Source organism: Ascaphus truei, chromosome 1, assembly GCF_040206685.1.
Source record: "Ascaphus truei isolate aAscTru1 chromosome 1, aAscTru1.hap1, whole genome shotgun sequence".
In the NCBI taxonomy this organism is placed as follows: domain Eukaryota; kingdom Metazoa; phylum Chordata; class Amphibia; order Anura; family Ascaphidae; genus Ascaphus; species Ascaphus truei.
In genome coordinates, this window is record NC_134483.1 from 338,726,120 (window position 1) to 338,747,071 (window position 20,952).

A 20,952-nucleotide genomic window follows, 5' to 3' on the forward strand; every position below is an offset into this window, starting at 1 on the left:
CTCCCCCTCAGATTGCAACCTGACAATTTGAAGGTACTGCTATTTTCTAGTATCTGATCCCAACTGAATTTTTTTATACAGGCTCCAAGCAGCAGCATCAGCAGCAGCTAAATCCCAAATAAAGGGGAGGGATGAGATGAGCCCAGCCCCACTCGAATTGTCTCGTTCTCAAATCATGATGGCGTGAATTTCTCATCAGCATCAGCAGTCCCATCACAAACAACAAAAAGAAGGAAGGAGAAAACGTGGTGACACAGTTGGCTTCCTGTCCACTTATATCTGGGCGACAGTCGTTTTTTGCAGCAGCAGCACCTGCTCCTGCTCCTGCTCCCTATGCAGACAGGAGCACAGTAGCAAGCGTCTGCTCGCAGACACAGCCTGGGAGTTCATCCCTTCCATAGAGACTTGTCATCGCTGGAGAGACCAGTCCACATCTACTGCCGAAAGAGCCCTGCTGGTACCCACTACCTCCAGACCTCTGCTGAACAACAATCAATCCTCTGTGACCCCTTCTCTCCCGGGTAAGTGTAAGAAGTCTGTAATATCTATGGTTGTTATAACCTGACCTCAAATAATTTCGCAAACGTCTCAATGAAATCGCACATGCTTTCCAAAATTAATTAAAGGGCATCATCCCCTGCAAGACAAAAAGTTAAGCGATTACAAATAAACTATCACTCAGTCATTTGCAAACATACAGTAGTGGTCTTTAAATTACTTTTTTTTTAAAATCTTATCTTGAAAATGCCATTACACATTTCAATTCTATATTTCGCCCCAGAATCTTGTAGCTAATCTCAGGGAAAATGTTTATGTTTATTGTTACATAGTTCAGTGACTGGCACTATAATGTATGTCCTTAATTGTTGTCTTTGAATTCAAGTATATTCCATTCTGTTTTGTGATGTACTGTATAGAGGATAATTTCAGAGAGTGATATGCTGTTCAGATGTTAATGTTCTTTGACTCTAACAATGTGGCAGGACCAGTAGTGTATGACTGAGATACATGGTGATTTAAAATTCCATAGACTGATAAGTAAAAGTAATAATAATACAGTATATATCAGTGACAAGAAACATATAAGAAAGAACACACATTGCATCTACAGTCATAGAGAGAAGGTGCAATATTAAGGCTTTTGCTTTCATAGTAGAAAGTATATTTTCTGGAGTTTTTATGTAATTACATTTTAAATATAGTGTTGCTACTGGATAATTTCACAATAACTATTACAATGTATTACTCTTGATGAAAATGGTCTCTAATCAGATACAGGTGGAATTTATTACGTGTTGACAGTTTTATTTATACAAGTGCACTGAAGTGTTTAAACTATTCAAAGACACAGACAGTAACTAATAGTATACAGTACATGTAGATATTTTGCACACATAACAAACAACTGCAACATTTCTTTATTAATCTGAGCAGGAGTCTGTTACAATCTCCTGCACCGTTTTATGAGTTTTATAAAAACAATTTGTGGCTGCAATGACAATACTGAGAAAACACAGAACATTGGAGATGAGTCAATGTGTCAAAATTCAAACCGCAAATAATTGTTGGTATTTTGCACAAAATTTGATTCGCAGACAAATCTTCGATGTTAGATTGGACAGTGAAATATTTGTGGATGCTCCTTAAACCTCCCTCGTCTTCTCTTCACCCTCACTTTCTACAAATGGCAACAAATGTTTATACATTTGTGTGCGAATGTGCAAACATTCGTGCCTTCGCATTTATGACACATTTTTTTAAGATAAAAAATAAAATAGAGAGGCGAATGTCCTCATTCGAGATTGAGCCATGAATTTGCGCTGCTGCGAAGAAATGCCACATTCGCAGAGAATTCTCATCTATGCAACAAAGGTGCCCAATCTCTATAGAAAACCTACCAGAATTATACTTCATAAAACATGTGATGTTTGCTGTAAGACCCGACTTCTACTGTGTATGACAATTGTCAAAACTATGGAAATGTTTGTTCTGTATCTCTATAATGCACATGCTGTAGAAAACAAATTAATTGATGTGTAACAACCAAGCAAGACCTTTTATTGATTACATTTTTGAGTATTAGCTTTTAGCCTGAACTATTATTGTGTTACAGTATATTAAGCAGTAGCTCAAATATGTACTGTTCTTTATGGATGAGTAACTCCATGTAATATGAAAATGAATTGGATATTTGGATTCTACATCATTCCATGCTACAGTATCTCTGTGAGTAACAAGTGTGATTTGAAAGTTTGAAAAATATAGTTTTGTTATTGGAGCATGGTGCTGAATGAATTAGGTGCTTGAATGAATAAGCTTGTCTCTCAGGAAATGGAGAAAACATTTAGCAGGTGCGGTAAAATAAACTGTACTTCTAGGGGATGTATATGTATTTATTATATGAAGCCATTGAGCAGTATAAACTATGTTCTAAGACTTTTCGGTACTGAAGTGTTTGACCACTTCCTTCTAACAGACGTATTGTGTTTTTTCAAGCTTGTTGATCATGCAGAGTGTAATTGTTTTATTTAAGCATACTCTCCAGAATGCCATTAGTTTTAATGTGTGTTTTATTTGTTTTAATCTTAGTTCAATGATTAAAAAAAGCATGTACAGCTGTATTTTCTGTATATATTTCTGAAGAGTTTACTTCAATATGATTCACTCCTTTTAGTTTTTCTGTTACTAGTCTGCTTAAGGTTTTCATCCAATTCAATTTTTTGGACAAGTTTATAAACTTGGCAATTTTTTTTTTTACTTCCGTGGCTGGCTATTCAGTTTCACTAAAAAGCAGCAACTTTGGAGCATTAGTCCAAAATCATACAAATGGCAACATCTTGGGTCTTTTATTTACAGTAGTTATTAAGGTGCATTGCATCAGTTTTGCTCCATTGGTTTCAGTTAGCGATTTGGGAGCCGTTTTGGAGCCGTTTTGGAGCCATTAAGGGAGGAGCTGCTTGGTGTGATTGTATAATGAGATCTAACAAGGCCTGCATCAATATAATGTAGGGTTGAATCAATTCAACCTGCCAGGTCTGAACTGGTGTTAAGCTTTTTTTTCTCAGCTCTTAATGTACAGTAAGAGGTTGAAATAACAAGCATCCTACATATGGAACAGAAGCAAATTGACACAAATAAACATGTTTGCTGCGTCAACAAATTGCTTTATTTGATATTCAACATGCAATATATTCTTATTGCATTTCTCTATATAAATATTTCAAGCAAATGGAAATATTACTGTATGCTAATTTGCATGTCTTAGACAGGTGTGCAACCCCGCCTTTCACCATTTGCTATAGGCTTTCCTGTGGAGGGTTTTTGTCACTTTTTTTTACCCACCATAGCTTAACTATGGTAAATATTTCTAAATAGATGTCTCAGCAATGTATTAAAACTAACATATTAACTCTAATGCAATTTCGCCTCATACCTTGCATAAAACAGGGTGTAGATTACTAAAGGACTATTTACTGTATCTTAAAAGATAGTTTTGTAAAAACAAATTGATTGTGAAATTAATTATAGTCCAATCCAGATTCCCTGTGAGTTTTCCATCATCTTTGGATGGATCTTTTAAAATAACTAAGTATAATCTGTATAATTAACTTGGCAAAGATATTGGTCAGGATCACTGACATATGCTGTAGAATTCAAACGTTAAGTATAAGTGTGCTTTGCAGCTTGAAGGAATAGATAGTTTAATAGCTATATGGTTATTAAGTTTTAATGACAGCCTGCAGATACAGTTATATTATATTAATTACATACCCCATTGGCGGTGAGGAACATGAACATACTATCACAGCTTAGATGCTAAGACTTTATATTCATTAGATTGCATAACTTGTTACTTATTGGTGGGTACCCCTGTATGTGCCTGAACTGACGATGGAGATTGTGACATATGTTGATAATGTTCTCTGGTTTTAATTATTTCTACGCAAAATGTCATTTATTGGGAGATTTGTATAAAACATCTAACAGTCTAACAGTTTATCAGTTAAAATCAGGAAAATAAATGCATTGCCATTTCATTCTACACATAGGTATGAAACTACTGGTTTATTTAAAAAAAAAAAAGCATGAAATATTCTTTTCATATTGATGGCAGAAATTTCAAAACATGTTCTTACTACAGTATTTTAAAGGGCCACATCTTTATCCTCAAGCTAAACGCTGTAGTAAGAAGATGTGTACTATATTTCACAATTTAACACTAGTACACTATTGAAGGTTTAATCAATTTATTCTTTTCTGTTTTATCTTTAAAGTGCATGCGTTCATAAAAAAAGGTAAGTACTTTTCTGAGCATCCACCTAAATGATTTTCTTGACATTGCGATAAATTATTTTTTTGCTGCCGTAGTTGACATTGGTGGGGCTTATATACCAAAGTCACCTCACATGTTATGAGAAGCACATTACAATTTATTTATTTTTGCTGTGCTTCAGAATCAAATGTTAATGTTAAGCTCTTACATTTGATGCAGATCTGCTTGTGCTGAAATTTAAAATAACTCAATGTTGGCAAAACATTCTCTGCAGTCAAAAGAGAAAAAGGGATCGAACAAAAACAAAAACAAATAAGAATCCCATTTTGATAAATGCACCCTGTAACTCTTCCCTATCTTATCCTATTGTCTGTAATACAGCTGCGGCCCCTTTTATTCTCCAACATCTCCGAATTTTTCCGGGATTTTTTTACAAATGCCACGCACTTCACCGCACTTCACCACATTCATGCCGCATTCTGACTGCATTTATACCGCATTCAAGTTTTATTCACAGCCTCTGTTGATGCTTGGTTGATGTGTTTATTGATAATGGTTCGGATTTAATTGGTTGCAATTCTTTGCGTATCCGCCAGATGGCAGATATTCATGAATTGTAATGCGCATGCACTTCAGTAATGTGACGACTTGCAGGTGTTTAAAAAAATACCACAGTGGTCTATTGTAAATTGGCCTTGGGACTGAAGGAAGAAGTTACAATAATGTATCAATTTAGGCTTTTCATATTAAAACTAAATGCACAGTGTCTGGTGCTCAATTGTCCTGAGAGTCCCGCCATGAGTGCACCACCGCAGTCCGTGTTCCAAAAACCCGACAGAACGTACGCTTATTTAATATGGGCCGCGATTAATGCAACAAATGATAAGATGGCAACAGTTGTTCAAATTTATCAGTATTTTATCGAAAACTATGACTTTTACAAATTTTCGCCAGATGCTCATGTGTGGAAGCGTGCAATAAGGAAAAAGTTATGTAGCGATCCATGTTTTTTTCGTATTGATCCCGATTTTATTGGAGGGTATTGGTGTGTATCACCAGGTTTTTCCTGTATCTATGATCATGCAGACGGCAAAAGGCGAAAGGTCGTGTTAAAACCAACTAAGAAACGTCAGTCGCTGGCAAGCAATGCGCCAGCACCAGCACCGGCTTCCAATAACGGTCCGACCGTCAGTGACAACCCTTGCTGTCTGTCCCCGCCCGGATGCCTGCAGCCTGAGCCGGGTTTCGCATACAGTTTCGAGCAAGCTTGCATGTACCTAAGCGATTTCCAGCCTCATCAGCCGCTGTCACCTGTCAACGGTGTGTATGATCAAGAATACGGGACTGGCAGTGGCTCGGCGCCAGCTGATTGGGAAAGTCTATGGTGAGTAATGTTGCCGTATTTTATTCTGTTTATTTTGAAAATATCAATATTAGTGCGATTCAAAAGTCAAGCGATTCTCCTGTAAGCAATATCATTGGCTAGGCGCATGTGCATTGGAACCTTCTTGAAACGCATATGCGTGTCATCACATCAGCGGTAGGCGCATGCGCATGTGAACAGGAGACGCCCCCCGAGAAAATTATTGGTGGGACTGACTGTGGGAACTTCTTTAGGGGACTGACCATTACAGTAAAACTTGTACTTTTGTTTTTCCTCAGAATAGAAAACTTTGTCATCTCATGAGGAAAACGGCAAAAGAAGGGATTTCGATGGATAATATCGCTTTGTGTAACAATGCCTGCACATTGCTGAATCGGATTTAAAAAAACAGGTACCGGAGTCTACAGTTTAGTGGCCGTTGTTATTGATAAGGATAGAATACCTGAAACAGTATGCTGATGTTTTCAGACCGTATAGTGGTAAAGTGAAATAAGGCGCAAACAAATAAAAAGTGAACACTAATAATAAGTGACTAATCAAAATCTTAAATAGGTGATAATGTGATAAAATTTAAATCAATACAGCTTCACCCCCTGCTCTGGAACCCACTGGAAGGGGTAGTCTTCACTCTTCCCCCACAGTAACAGCAAAACACACAAAATCCACGGGGAGCATGGGGAGGAAACAAAAATAAATTTAAGTGCAGCAAAAAAAGGCAACGTGGAAAAAAGCCTTCAAATGACTTGGCTCTAATGAATTAACTACTTACAAGATGTAAGAGTCAAATAGGCAGGGTTGACTCAAACAGTCACAGGTAAGTGGATGATGCAGTTGTCATCAGAGTGGATCGGGTCCCCAGGATCACGTACCCCAATGTTGAGAGAAAAACTGGCATAGCACAGATCACTCGAGATAAAATAGCTTTATAACAATAAAATATTATACTCACATTCTAACAATAAAATACGGGCATATCACACTGCATTAGTGTAGGAAGATTTTAGCCAGCTGGCTCACCGTCCGGCAACGTTCCCCCACTCCTCTGCCTCAGCCCCCGGTCAGCTGTTACACTGCTCCGACTGGCGTCTGACGTCACTTCTGGGTTCGTCGCGCGGTGAGTGCTGGATCTTCCTGCAACTTCTCTGCTGTATGCTCCGGTCTGAATGAAAACTCCCACTCTACGCGTTTCAAAAGCAACTGCTTTCTTCCTCAGGAGTGTGGAGCCTTGTGACACATTGCATGCTTTTATATCTTGGTGATCTGATTAATCAACAGGTGTAAACCATTCCTTAAAGTGCTACTGGTGTGGCTAGTACAGATACAATTGCTCATATACAAACATGGGGTTAAAATCTTGATAAACACATCTTTTGTAAGGGGATACTTGGTAAACGGGATAGGGAATGAATCTTGTTATGAGAATATAAATTTAAATATAAAATATAAGTGGTGGTACATGCTATAAATTCAAACATATTTAACTCACTGATATCACTGGGTATATATACACGATCTGCAATATGCATGATCTACAATGGCAGACAATTTATACAAATTAATTATAAAATTATGACAAACTTGCAAATGCATTTTAACAAATTAATTATAAAATCCTAAAAACCTACAATTGGATGATGATGAAATATAAATGATCATGGAGGTAATATAACACTTACTACCATACAAAGACACTTACTACCATACAAAGAAACCTAAAGTGCACAGATAATAATGGCTATTGGATAGATACTGAGGAAATTGGATGAAAAAACTCCTAAAATGGGGGAGACAAAATCCACATTAGAAACAGATACAATTATTTCAAAAATGGAAGAATATCTAACTCCATATTTAATCCCCTTGGGGTGAGACTTCCTAAACGATGGATCCATCGTTTAGGAAGTCTCACCCCAAGGGGATTAAATATGGAGTTAGATATTCTTCCATTTTTGAAATAATTGTATCTGTTTCTAATGTGGATTTTGTCTCCCCCATTTTAGGAGTTTTTTCATCCAATTTCCTCAGTATCTATCCAATAGCCATTATTATCTGTGCACTTTAGGTTTCTTTGTATGGTAGTAAGTGTCTTTGTATGGTAGTAAGTGTTATATTACCTCCATGATCATTTATATTTCATCATCATCCAATTGTAGGTTTTTAGGATTTTATAATTAATTTGTTAAAATGCATTTGCAAATTTTATAATTAATTTGTATAAATTGTCTGCCATTGTAGATCATGCATATTGCAGATCGTGTATATATACCCAGTGATATCAGTGAGTTAAATATGTTTGAATTTATAGCATGTACCACCACTTATATTTTATATTTAAATTTATATTCTCATAACAAGATTCATTCCCTATCCCGTTTACCAAGTATCCCCTTACAAAAGATGTGTTTATCAAGATTTTAACCCCATGTTTGTATATGAGCAATTGTATCTGTACTAGCCACACCAGTAGCACTTTAAGGAATGGTTTACACCTGTTGATTAATCAGATCACCAAGATATAAAAGCATGCAATGTGTCACAAGGCTCCACACTCCTGAGGAAGAAAGCAGTTGCTTTTGAAACGCGTAGAGTGGGAGTTTTCATTCAGACCGGAGCATACAGCAGAGAAGTTGCAGGAAGATCCAGCACTCACCGCGCGACGAACCCAGAAGTGACGTCAGACGCCAGTCGGAGCAGTGTAACAGCTGACCGGGGGCTGAGGCAGAGGAGTGGGGGAACGTTGCCGGACGGTGAGCCAGCTGGCTAAAATCTTCCTACACTAATGCAGTGTGATATGCCCGTATTTTATTGTTAGAATGTGAGTATAATATTTTATTGTTATAAAGCTATTTTATCTCGAGTGATCTGTGCTATGCCAGTTTTTCTCTCAACATTGGGGTACGTGATCCTGGGGACCCGATCCACTCTGATGACAACTGCATCATCCACTTACCTGTGACTGTTTGAGTCAACCCTGCCTATTTGACTCTTACATCTTGTAAGTAGTTAATTCATTAGAGCCAAGTCATTTGAAGGCTTTTTTCCACGTTGCCTTTTTTTGCTGCACTTAAATTTATTTTTGTTTCCTCCCCATGCTCCCCGTGGATTTTGTGTGTTTTGATGTTTTCAGACCGTACACAATTCTTTTTTTATATATACTGTATAATAAACCCGAAAAAATAAAAAGTATGCATTTATTCTACATGTATTATCTTAGTATGGTTTACAGTTAGCACAACAGTATGGTGTTATTAAAAAAAATTCTTTATTCATAAAATTTAAAAAACGCAACATCTCCTTTATTAAAGTACAGAAAGTCAAAACATTTACAGTAGGATGGTGTACAGAACAGTCAGTCAGGCCTCCACAACTCCAGTCCTCGAGGGCCGCAAACAGGCCCGGTTTTCAGGATAGCCTTGAAAACCGTGCCTGTTTGCGGCCCTTGTGGACTTGAATTGTGCAGGTCTTGTGTACAGTAAGTAAAAACATTTCTTTATTAATACAAGTTAAAACACGCAACATCTCCTTTATTAAAGTACAGAGAGTCAAACATTTACAAAAAATAAACAACAGTTGAACAGTCACGCAAATGCGATACCCACCAGATTGTCCTTCCAGGGCCGATGCCTTGTATGGCACAAAATGCCATTAATGGAGTCTCGGACGATTTTCATTAAAGGATCTGTAATTGAAAAATAGCGCCGCAATTCCTCCACAATAGTCCTTAAATTTTCAGGAAGCGCCCTTTTTTCATGATTTCCTTCATAGTTCACTTTGTAGGCCCACCCGCAGTACACCAAGTAGGACACATGGTGCTTAAAAATTAACATGGCATAATTCTGGGGTAAACCAGCACTCATCACCCTATACTTCTCCCTGAGTGCCGGTTGCAGCTCGCGCAGGATGATGTCGGGCACCGTATCGATGCAAGTGTATGTAGGTTGGGTTCTGGGAGCGGGTGTTCTTCTGTGAGCGGGTGTGCTTGTGGCGGCGGCCAAGGGTAGGTTGTCAGGGAGGAAGCTTTCCTCCTGTCTTGGTCACTGTGTTGTATCCTGGCGTGGTCTTGACGGGGTTGTCATGTTATCCTCCTCCTCAAATGCATACATGTACACAAATTCTTCTGGTGGAGGGGGTGCACTTGGTGTTGGAAGGCGGTCGAAGGTCCCATTCATCACATCCATGACACCCTCCTGCTCTGGCGTCGGGGATACATGAGTATGAACACAGAGCAAATTATGTATCCCCCCTATGTCAGTCTCTATCTTCTCCATCCGTCGATCCATCTTCTCCATCCGTTGATCCATCTTCTGCATCCGTTGATCCACAGTTAGCATGGTCTGCAGAAGCAAATCTATCTTTACCAGCACAGTAGATTTCCCGGGGATATCCACACTTAACCCATTCAGCATGCGGTCTAATGAGCTGGTTCTTGTGCATGGCGTGCGATGGGGGTTCCATGGAGAGAAGCGGCAGCGTCGTCGAAGAAGGATTGAGTAGGTGTCTGTGGATTTCCGGGAGAGAAGCGGCAGAATCGTCTAAACGTAATGGAGAAAGTGACCCGTGGATTTCAGGGGCACAAGCGGCAGCATCGTGGACGAGTAGTGGAGAAGATGGGCTGTAGATTTCCGGGAGAGTGGTGGCAGAGTCGTCGTAGCATAAACGAGGAAGTGGCCTGCGGGTTCGATGGGTTGGCTGCCATTTGTTTTGCTTTGTGTGTACATCACCGAAATTTTTCTTGACATAATAAAGCTTACATGTTTTAAAACCCTTAGCCTTTGGGGTCAGCAGAAGGTTTTCTTTATTAGCCTTAGCCTGTCGCTTTGGCCTTGGCTTGGAAATGGCTGCTGCCTTTTGCTTTTTCTGCATGACAGGCACGGCAGAGGCGAGTGGGTTCCTGCATCCGTAGAATCCGGGTTGATCCATGGAAGCAGATGGCACAATGCAGTATCTGGACAAGGGCAAGTTCAGATACAGATCATCGAGTGGGAGGCTATGCAAAGTGTGTAACCTTTTATGCATGGCGACGAGGTACAGGTGTTAAAAGTGGGCATACTCTAATGTGAGTCATTAACATATAAATACACCATCCATTTTGTGGATCCACTGCACATTGAATACACATCGACTAAACATTGAATATACATTCTTGTGTTTGTATTTCTTTCGACTCGCAGCAATGCCTGTTAAAAAGATTTCAAAGGATCCCAGCATGAGAATTAAGGAGATGTACACGAGCGGACACCGAATTGCAGCTATCGACGTTGGTTATCTGCTTCTGGCCTCGTTGTGCCATCAACCACCGTGTGCTATCATGCACACGGAAAAAATAGACAACGCACGAGGACACCAACGGTAACTAACGCGTAAGTATATTTATATTACTACTGTATATAATACAGAATATCTATTATTGTTTATATTGCTGCATATTAATAAAACTATATATTGTGTAGATCTATCTAATTTTATAGTTATTTCGGTATATTTATATAACTACAGTACAGTACATATATTGTTTATACAGTATTGCTGCATATTAATAGAACTATACTGTATATTGTGTAGATCTATCTAATTTTATAGTTATTTCGGTATATTTATATAACTTCAGTATATCTATTGTTTATATTGCTGCATATTAATAAAACTATATATTGTGTAGATCATCTAATTTTATAGTTATTTTGGTATATTTATATAACTACAGTATATATTGTGTATACTGTATTGCTGCATATTAATAGAACTATATATTGTGTAGATCTATCTCATTGTACTATTTTGACTGCAAATGATGTGCTGTGCTTGTGACCTACTGCACTCTAACTTACTGGATTGTTGTTTTTCTGTACATTGTAGGGAGGCAACTCTTCTGGTCGACAAAATAAGTGAAGAGAATGCTGAGAAGAGTGCATTAAGGGTCAAATACACTCTGCAGCAAAATCACAATCTCACTGTATCCGAGACCAGCATAAAGAAGATCATACGCAGAATTGGATGGAAATATGGACGTGTGAGGTTAGTACTGGACAGTACAGGAGGTAAAAGTGTTGTTTAAGAAACTGTACTGTACCTCTAAAATTATTTATTCCTTGTCATTACAGAGCGTACCCTATGATAAGGGACGTTAACAAAATCAAGAGAGTGGTCCAGGCCCAGGCATGGATCGACAGTGGAGAAACTTTCCAGGATTGCATCTTCACTGACGAGTCTACTGTTTCGCTGGAGAGATTTGCCACCTTTGCATTCCACAAAAAAGATAACATATCTATGAAGCCGCGTCCAAAACACCCAGTGAAGATGCATGTGTGGGGTGCCATCTCAAGGCGCGGACCAGGATGCATCGCCATCTTTGAAGGTACAGTAAAATGTATGTCACACGCTTTTGCCTTACGCACTGTACTGTACTAGTGTACAGTTTTTTTGAGCACTTTTCTTTTGTTGTTATAGGAATCATGAATAAAGCTTTTTTCCAAGAGAAAATTGTGCCTGAGATTGTAGAATACAGAGTTCACCGTTTCTACCAGGACAACGATCCGAAGCACACCGCGTCAACAGCGCATATCGTTGAGCGCGGTATCAACTGAGTGAAGACGCCAGCGGAGTAAGTACGATAAACGTGTCTCATTTTTTCCCACTGTTTTTACTGTGTACTGTATCTCTTAAACTAATTGTCCTTTTTTTCCCCCTCCAATGACAGATCGCCAGACTTCAATCCTATCAAAATAGTCTGGCATCAGCTGAAGGACCATATCCGAAAAGTCGTGAAACCCTCCAAAAAGGATGAGTTGGCGCAAGGCATACTGAGTTTTTGGAACGATGTACTCACCGTGGAACGATGCAATAAATATATTGACCATATTGCGACTGTGTTGCCCATTGTGATCGTGCGTAATGGGCAAGCATCAGGAAGGTAGTATGGTATAGTACTGTACTGTAGTATTCTAAGTACAGTACAGTATGATACAGGTAAGTATGTCATAGATTTTTTCTTTCCTAGTAGTCAGAGCATACAGTAGTTCCAGTATAAACTAGTTTGACAGTACTAACTGCATACTGTAGTCCAATATGGAGTAGCTGTACAGTACACAATGCCATAATACAGTATGCACCTAAATGCTCAATTTTTTTTCTTTCCAGAGAGAACAGCACCAGCCATCTGGTTACAAAGTATTTAACAGTAGTCACAGTATACAGTAGTTTCAGTATAGACTAGTTTGACAGTACTACACAGCACACAATGCCATAATACATTATGCACATAACTGCACTCATTTTTTGTTTTCTTGTCTTTTCAGAAAAAAAGGATGGACTGGGGGTGAGGGGGGGTATCGTGTAAAGTCTGTGAACTATTTGTACAGTTAAGTGTACAGTATCTAAACTGCATTCATGATGTACACAAAACCTCTCCTCTCTCAATGAACTACTGTACTGTACACAGAATGAGGAAGAAGATAAAGACGGAAAAAATTATATTACTTTATATATATTATATATTATATATTATTAATTAATATTATTATCAATGTGCATTATTCATGATTATCCACCGGCCCTCAATTTCCATCTGACAGAAGAACTTAATAAAGACTGCATTTTGTATTATTCATGATTATTTTTATATTTGTTTTTTTTGTTCCTGATAAAATAAATATTTATTTACATTCATGATAATCATAATCATTGACAACCCCCACCCCACACCTACACCAAAGAAAAAGAAAGAATGACAAAAAGTGGTAATTTACTGCATCAACAACATAAATCAGGTAATGATTTTTTTAACTCTCAATTCTCACAGTGCTGTGCAAATCAGATTTACATATCAAATTCAAGAAGGGATTTTCAAAAGTGTTACCGTAAACAAAGCCTCAAAGGGTTGGGGGGGGGGTGTGAGTCATGTGCAGTAATCATCAGCTATCTCCCATCCCAAAGAGGACTACACGCAGGCGCAGAGAGGTGATGCTTGGCTAGGGACGGATTAAAAACACAATGGCAAGCTTCAGAAACTGAATGACTCTGTAGAGGTGTCTGTCGATAAGAGTTTCAAATCCATGAGCGAGCCTTGTGTGTGTGCGTGGGGGAGGGGGGTACAGGGTACAGCTGCATGAAGGATTAGCTGTACTGCAGTTCAAAGAAATGGCATATTTTCAAAAGGCAGGTCATCATACTAATTTGATCCCTATACCCCTAAATACAGTACATAAAAAGAACACAAATCAACCATGTGCAGTCAAACGCACAGGGTCGCAGTCAAAAGCTACAGAACAGATCAAATTGGTCTAGGCAGGCTTGTGGAGAAAATAAAAATAAAAATCACTCCTGAACTTCGCAAGCAAGCAGGAATGTGATTGAAACCAGAAAGACAAACATTCAAAGGAATGGTGTGGGAGAGGTGTACTGTACTGTAGATAAGATAAGAAGTTGAAATACTGCAGTGCAGTAAATTATCCTGTGTGTGTGCAGTGGCGAGCGAGGGGAGAGCACTGTACTGCACCGACACACTTTATTTGAGCAAATACCCAGTATGTACCTGGCAGATACCTGGAATGCGCCGCTCCTCACCTCTGACAAGCCCCGTTGCGTTTGCCTTCCCAGCCTGGGTTCATGCCTGGCTGATGGGCGGCTGATCTGTTAAATTATAATGATTAGGATTTAATAGGCTGCAATGCTTCGCGTGTCTACCAGATGGCATAAATTCATGAATTGTAATGCAGTATATATATATATACTGTGCAGTATTGCAGCCAGCGGGAATAAAATGCTTCAATCCCTGCTTGGAAAATACCTCAATGCACTCGGGCAGAAAACAGTCACAAACCTCAATACACCCGGGTATACCCGAATTCGTGGGACTAGCCGAGCTCGAATAAAGTGTGTCGCCAGTGTATATGCCGAAATGTGATACTGTTACAGTACTGTACACGCCTATGCGTTTCAACAATTTTCAAATGAGACATACTGTACAGCACTGCAAATGCATGTATAAATATGCAAATTTACAATTACTGCGCGCGCACACGCAGACTGTGTGTACTGACGTAGGTTCAACTGCTAAAGTATTAGACTTCGAAGACAACAGCTTGCGAACGCCCCCCTGAGTTTTTAGACGGTATTGCAGTATTGCAGACAGCGATAATAAAATGCTAATATTACGAGCGCTAAAATACCGCAATATACTCCTGAAAAAAACATACTGCATCTGCCCGCGGTTATCAGAGTTCGACGCTACGGCTGCCACTGTACCTCTTCAAATCACCAAAAAGATGGAGTGAAACTTTAATGATTCTAATTGGGGGAGGACGCTAGGGGTATTGGTGCCATGCATCTTAGGTACAGTACTTTGGGGGAGACTCATACTCTTTTGTTATTATTGTATTGGGTGTGTTATATTGTATGGTACCATTATATCGTTATTCTATTGTTAATAAATCAATTGTTATATACTGGTGTGTGTATCATTTCCCTGTAAGTGGTCCTGAATGGGGTTATCCCCCTGCACTGGGATCCCTCTCAGGTGGAGGTGCTGCACCGAGGAGAACGAGAGCTCACCCCAGACTCCCAGCTGCGGAGGCTCAGGCCTTCTGTGAGCCACAGGTAACGGCAGCACACGTAGTTCCCTTGGACACGGGAAAGGGGGTTACACATGGAAGATAAAAGAAGCAAAAATAGTGCAAAATTATTTATATGACAGAAAGGAAAAAAAGAAATGCACTTACAAGAAGACAGTAAGTAAAACACAGATTGATTATGAAGAGTCACAGGGAGAAGAACACTGGACCCTCATGGTGCTTCTTCTCTCTGTCTGCCCATCTAATTGTCACGGTCCAGTGCAGTCCAATGACGTTATAACTTTGGGCGGAGTTAAGCGAGGAGAGTCCATTCGCCGAGGTACACAGGGATAAGCAGCTGCTACTCCCTCATGTTCAGTCAAGTCTTTACAGTAATCCAAACACCCTACGCGTTTCACTGAGGGAAGACCTTCATCAGGGTTATATTCTGAAAGGAATGAAGTCCCTCTTATAGTCATTATGATGATGTCATGACACAGACATATCCAATCAGAGAAATGAAGAAAAAAAATGCTGACACTAGTAATAGAATACTAATGAAAACTAAGGCAACTATAGACTGCCGCAAGATATAAATAAAACATAGACAAAGCACCGGGCCATATTCATATACAGTATAGATATATATATATTTAATTGATCCTTTTGACTGTAAACACTAGAGTACACAAGCAAGATGCATGCACAGATGCTTGCCGGAAGGAAGGAAGCTAAAGAGAGAGACAGACCAGGGGGGGGGGAATAAATAGTTTTTTTTCAGTGAGCAGGGAACACAGTCTCAGCAGCACTACATGTACAAATGTAGTAGATATTATTGTTCCCATTAATGCAAAATAACCCACAAAATAACATGTTATATAATGCAAACAGTATCCCCTTACCCAAGGGTGCGCAAACTGGAGTGGTGGTTACACTGACCTGCTCTCCACCGGCTTCGAGCGCTGTGTCGCCATGGAAATGTAGAGTCAAATGATGCCGGGGGTCACATGACATGATGTCACATGACCCTGCGGCATCAAATGCGCCGGTTACCAGGTGGGGGCGGGGGCACAAGCACTGGGGCTGAGCAGTTAGTGGAACACAGGGACAAACGTTTGCGCACACCTGCCTTAACCAATGTTTTTATTGGCGCTACTGGAGAGTAAACTTCTTCTAAATCTGTACCAGTTGTGTGTGTTATCTAGGAGCCTACTCCTGCTTCTGTTCAGCCAGTGTTGTGTCTGAGTTCAACGGAGCACTATCATTAGCAAAAAAGGTCCAAAGGGGGCACACCATGATGAAGCACTGGAGGCGTGAAATGCGTTGTGTGTTGTTGCTGCCTCTATAGGGCTCTTTTGTATGATCCATTAAAGTCATTTTTGTTTTATGAGTGAGCCCCCTCTAGATCTTTTTTGCTAAGGATAGTGCTCCGTTTTTCTTCTACTCTCTTGATCTTATCATTTACTTAAACAATTGCACATCAATGGACCTTCAAGGGCTGATGGAAGATCTCCACATAAGTGAGTTCTTATCTCTTTATTATTGATTTTTCTCTGTTATTGTGCTCTAAGAGAGGAGATTATTTTATGTGTCAGCAATTGCTATATGTGATATACCGACAGGATAAACTAGGTACTATTCTCCCAGCATTTGTTATGGATATGATTGTCAAGGATTGGACTTCGGCTGAAGTGGATCCCAGTGGCAGGAACAGCAGGGAGAGTGTTAGGGGTCACAAGCAGAGGTCAGAAGCAGGCCGCAGATAGTGCAGTCAGGTAACAAGCAGGGCTATCTTAACCTATGGGCACACTGGGCAGCTGCCCGGGGGCCCCACAGCATAGGGGGGCCCCATGTGTCCGGCCCATGTGTGCCCACCAATGCTCTTCCCCCGTATGTATGTTTTACATACTGGACAGGTGTATGTTTATGAGCACCAGATCTCTGCTTCTGTGACTGAGTTGAGTTAGTAGGAGGTGAGTATTCCACCTTCTTCCACCTCACTCTTTGGAAGTAGCTCTATATACTATACAGTGCGTAGCAGTCGGTCAGTAAGGGGATTTCCTTTTTTGTCTATATTGGAGAATTAGAATATTGATAGGGCCATTCTGACAGAAGCTGTCCGATCTATGTAATCTATGTCATCATCATCTATTTTTCATACTTTGTTTTTTATTTTGGCAGGTTAGCAAAAACATATTATATATTTTTTGAAGATTTTTTTTTTATAATAACTTAACTCAGGCAGAGATGCTCAAGGGTGATATCACCGTTTAGGAACATCCAGGAATAGACATAAAATATGACCACTTTAAATGTTTGCTAAACGGATCAATAGCTCCATGCACATATTGGAGCAAATTTTAGTTCACAGTATCATCCAACGCGTTTCATTGGAGGTGCTACTTTATCAGGGATCTATGCCTGGCTGTTTCTTAGTGGTGACATCACCCTCGAGCGTCTCTGCCTTAGCTGCTTTCTGATCGAAGGTGATTCCAGCTACACCTGTTTGGTTGGGTGGAGCGTGCACCGTATGCGTCTTGGACCAAGAGCGGGTGCTTTCCATAGTGGAGTGGACGCCTTCACTGATGCAGTGACTGTGACACTAGTTACCTGCATCAATACCATCAGCCTAACTAGACTTTCCTGTGAGGGTCCAGCTACCTTGATGATTCCTGATGGTTTTTATACCCCAATGTGTTAAATTCATGTATTTGCTGTACGTGCATATATTACCTGTTATTCACTAAATAATTATATTGGTAATGCACTATGAGAGTTTGCTCTGGTCTTTTTCTATTCGCTGTTTCTGATGTTGAGCCATCTACTTTGATCAGCAGCAATACTCTTTCATTTAAGGGAAGTTTTCCTATCACATTTTTATAATTGATTGACACACCAATATATTGTTTTACATTTTGTATACTATTCACTCTAATATTTATTTTATCATTCACAATATCATTGTGAATATCATTCACAATATAGAGCACACTATATTTGTTTTTTCACAAAAGGTTAGTATTCAAAAAAAGGAAATTGAACTCAGTAAAAATATTTACACCTGGATTGAAAACTGGTTAAAGGATAAACAGCAGTGAGTTGTCATAAATGGGCCTTTTTCAGGTTGGGCTAAAGTTGCAAGTGGAGTACCTCAAGGATAGTATGGACCCCTACGTTTTAGCTTTTAATGAGGTTGAGGTTGACATTGAGAGCAAAGTCGCCATTTTTTAAATGGCACCAAAATTGTTTAAGGTAGTAAATTCAGAGCAGGATGTCATTTCTATGCAGAAGGACTTGGACAGACAGGGAATTTGGGAAAGAACATGACAGATTTTGTTTAATACAGATAAATGTAATGTTATGCATTTGGGAAACAAGAATAAACAGATGACTTACACATTAAACGGGGCAAAATTAGGCCAATCCTTGCTGGGGAAGGATATAGGAGTTTTTGTAGACAGCAGGCTTAGCAATAGTGCTTAATGTAAGGAAGTACTGTAGCTGTAAAGGCAAATGCGATCTTATCTTGCATTAAATGGAGTATGGATGTAAGAGAAGTAAGCATAATTATTCTCCTCTATAAAGCATTAGTACAATAAGGCCACACCTTGAATATGGAGTATACAGCTAAACCCCGTTATAACGCGCCTCGTTATACCGCGATTCGGTTATAACGCGGTTTTCCCGTGGCTCCCGTTTTTTAAAAAAAAAAAAAAAAAAAAAAAAAAAAAAAATTTAAAAAAAAATTTTTTACATTTTTTTTTTGCACACTGCACACACTCACTGCACACACACTGCTCATTGCTCACACTGCCACACTGCACACACACTGCACACTGCACACACACTGCTCATTGCTCACACTGACACACTGCACACACTCACTGCACACACACTGCTCATTGCTCACTGCCACACTGCACACACACTGCACACTGCACACACACTGCTCATTGCTCACACTGACACACTGCACACACACTGACCACACTCACGCACACTCACACACACTTACGCACACTCACGCACACTTACGCACACTTACAGACACTCACACACACTCACACACACACACACACACACACACACACTTACACACACTTAGACACTCACACACACTCACACACACTTACACACACTTACACACACTTAGACACTCACAGACACACACTCACACACACTCACACACACTTACACACTCACAGACACTCACACACACTCACACACACTTAGACACTCACAGACACTCACAGACACTCACACACACTCACACACACTTACACACTCACAGACACTCACACACACTCACACACACTTACACACACTTACACACACACTCAGACACTTACCCACACTCACACACCCATATACACACACACACTTTCTCTCCCATATATACATACACACACACTCTCTCACTCTACACAGACGGGCCGCGACCAGCACCACACCCGCTCCCCCCCCTCCTCCCGCGCAGGCAGCGGGAGCACCGGGGACAGCGGTGGGGAGAAGAAACCCCCCGCTACAACCTCCATGCAGGCAGCATGGTTCTGAGGTAAGCGGCGACCTGAGGGACATCCCCACTCCCATCTCCTGCCCCGCGGCCTGTCCCGAGGTGACAGGGGGAAGCGGGGACAGGAGAGACATCCCCGCTCCCATCTCCTGCCCCGCGGCCTGTCCCGAGGTGACAGGGGGAAGCGGGGACAGGAGGGACATCCCCGCTCCCATCTCCTGCCCCGCGGCCTGTCCCGAGGTGACAGGGGGAAGCGGGGACAGGAGAGACATCCCCGCTCCCATCTCCTGCCCCGCGGCCTGTCCCGAGGTGACAGGGGGAAGCGGGGACAGGAGAGACATCCCCGCTCCCATCTCCTGCCCCGCGGCCTGTCCCGAGGTGACAGGGGGAAGCGGGGACAGGAGGGACATCCCCGCTCCCATCTCCTGCCCCGCGGCCTGTCCCGAGGTGACAGGGGGAAGCGGGGACAGGAGAGACATCCCCGCTCCCATCTCCTGCCCCGCGGCCTGTCCCGAGGTGACAGGGGGAAGCGGGGACAGGAGAGACATCCCCGCTCCCATCTCCTGCCCCGCGGCCTGTCCCGCGGTGACAGGGGGAAGCGGGGAGCGGAGGGACATGCCCGCTCCCATCTCCTGTCCCGCGGGATGAATATGCGCTAAAGCGCGGCGGCCATTTTTTTTTCTCGCGACCCCGTTAGTAACGCGGTGGTCTCGGGGTGGACCCCGAGACCCGCGTTATAACGGGGTTTAGCTGTAGTATTTGACACCACTCTTTAAAAAAGACATTAAGGATCTAGAGAGAGTACAGAGAAGAGCAACCAAATTATTACATTTTGACTTATCAGGAGAAGCTAGCTAAGGTAGGTTTGTTTACATTAGAAAAGAGGCATCTAAGATGCGAAATGATAATTATATACAAATATATTCAGGGACAATACAAGGAGCAAACAGGCGATCGCAGTGTTTTTATTTAAATTTGAATACTAGTGTGCGGGAGCAGGGTTTCTCTGGAGCTGAACCACATCAATTTCAGATCCGGGGAGCCCCTGCTTTCTGAGTTACAGTCTCCAGTATGGGGTGCCGGTATCTCCTATGCATTTTAATCTCCTGGTCACATGACACAGGAGATTTAAATAGTGAAGGGGTTAACCACTACTGCTATCCACCCGAGAGGCCTAACCCCCCACCCTTGTGGCAACTACCCCCTTCACCCAATCCCTCTACCCCCAATAAAC

General features: G+C 40.9%; 1 protein-coding gene across 2 annotated transcripts in view; it reads left to right on the top strand.

Moving 5' to 3' along the window:
- The first annotated feature begins 243 nt into the window (after window positions 1–243).
- The window catches only part of NPFFR2 (neuropeptide FF receptor 2), a 132,545-nt gene continuing 111,836 nt past the window's right edge, over window positions 244–20,952 (top strand). For both annotated transcript variants that reach the window (XM_075608072.1, XM_075608080.1), the window contains exon 1: window positions 244–521. The gene's annotated coding sequence lies outside the window, so the exon portion shown is untranslated. The remainder of the gene's footprint in view (window positions 522–20,952) is intronic.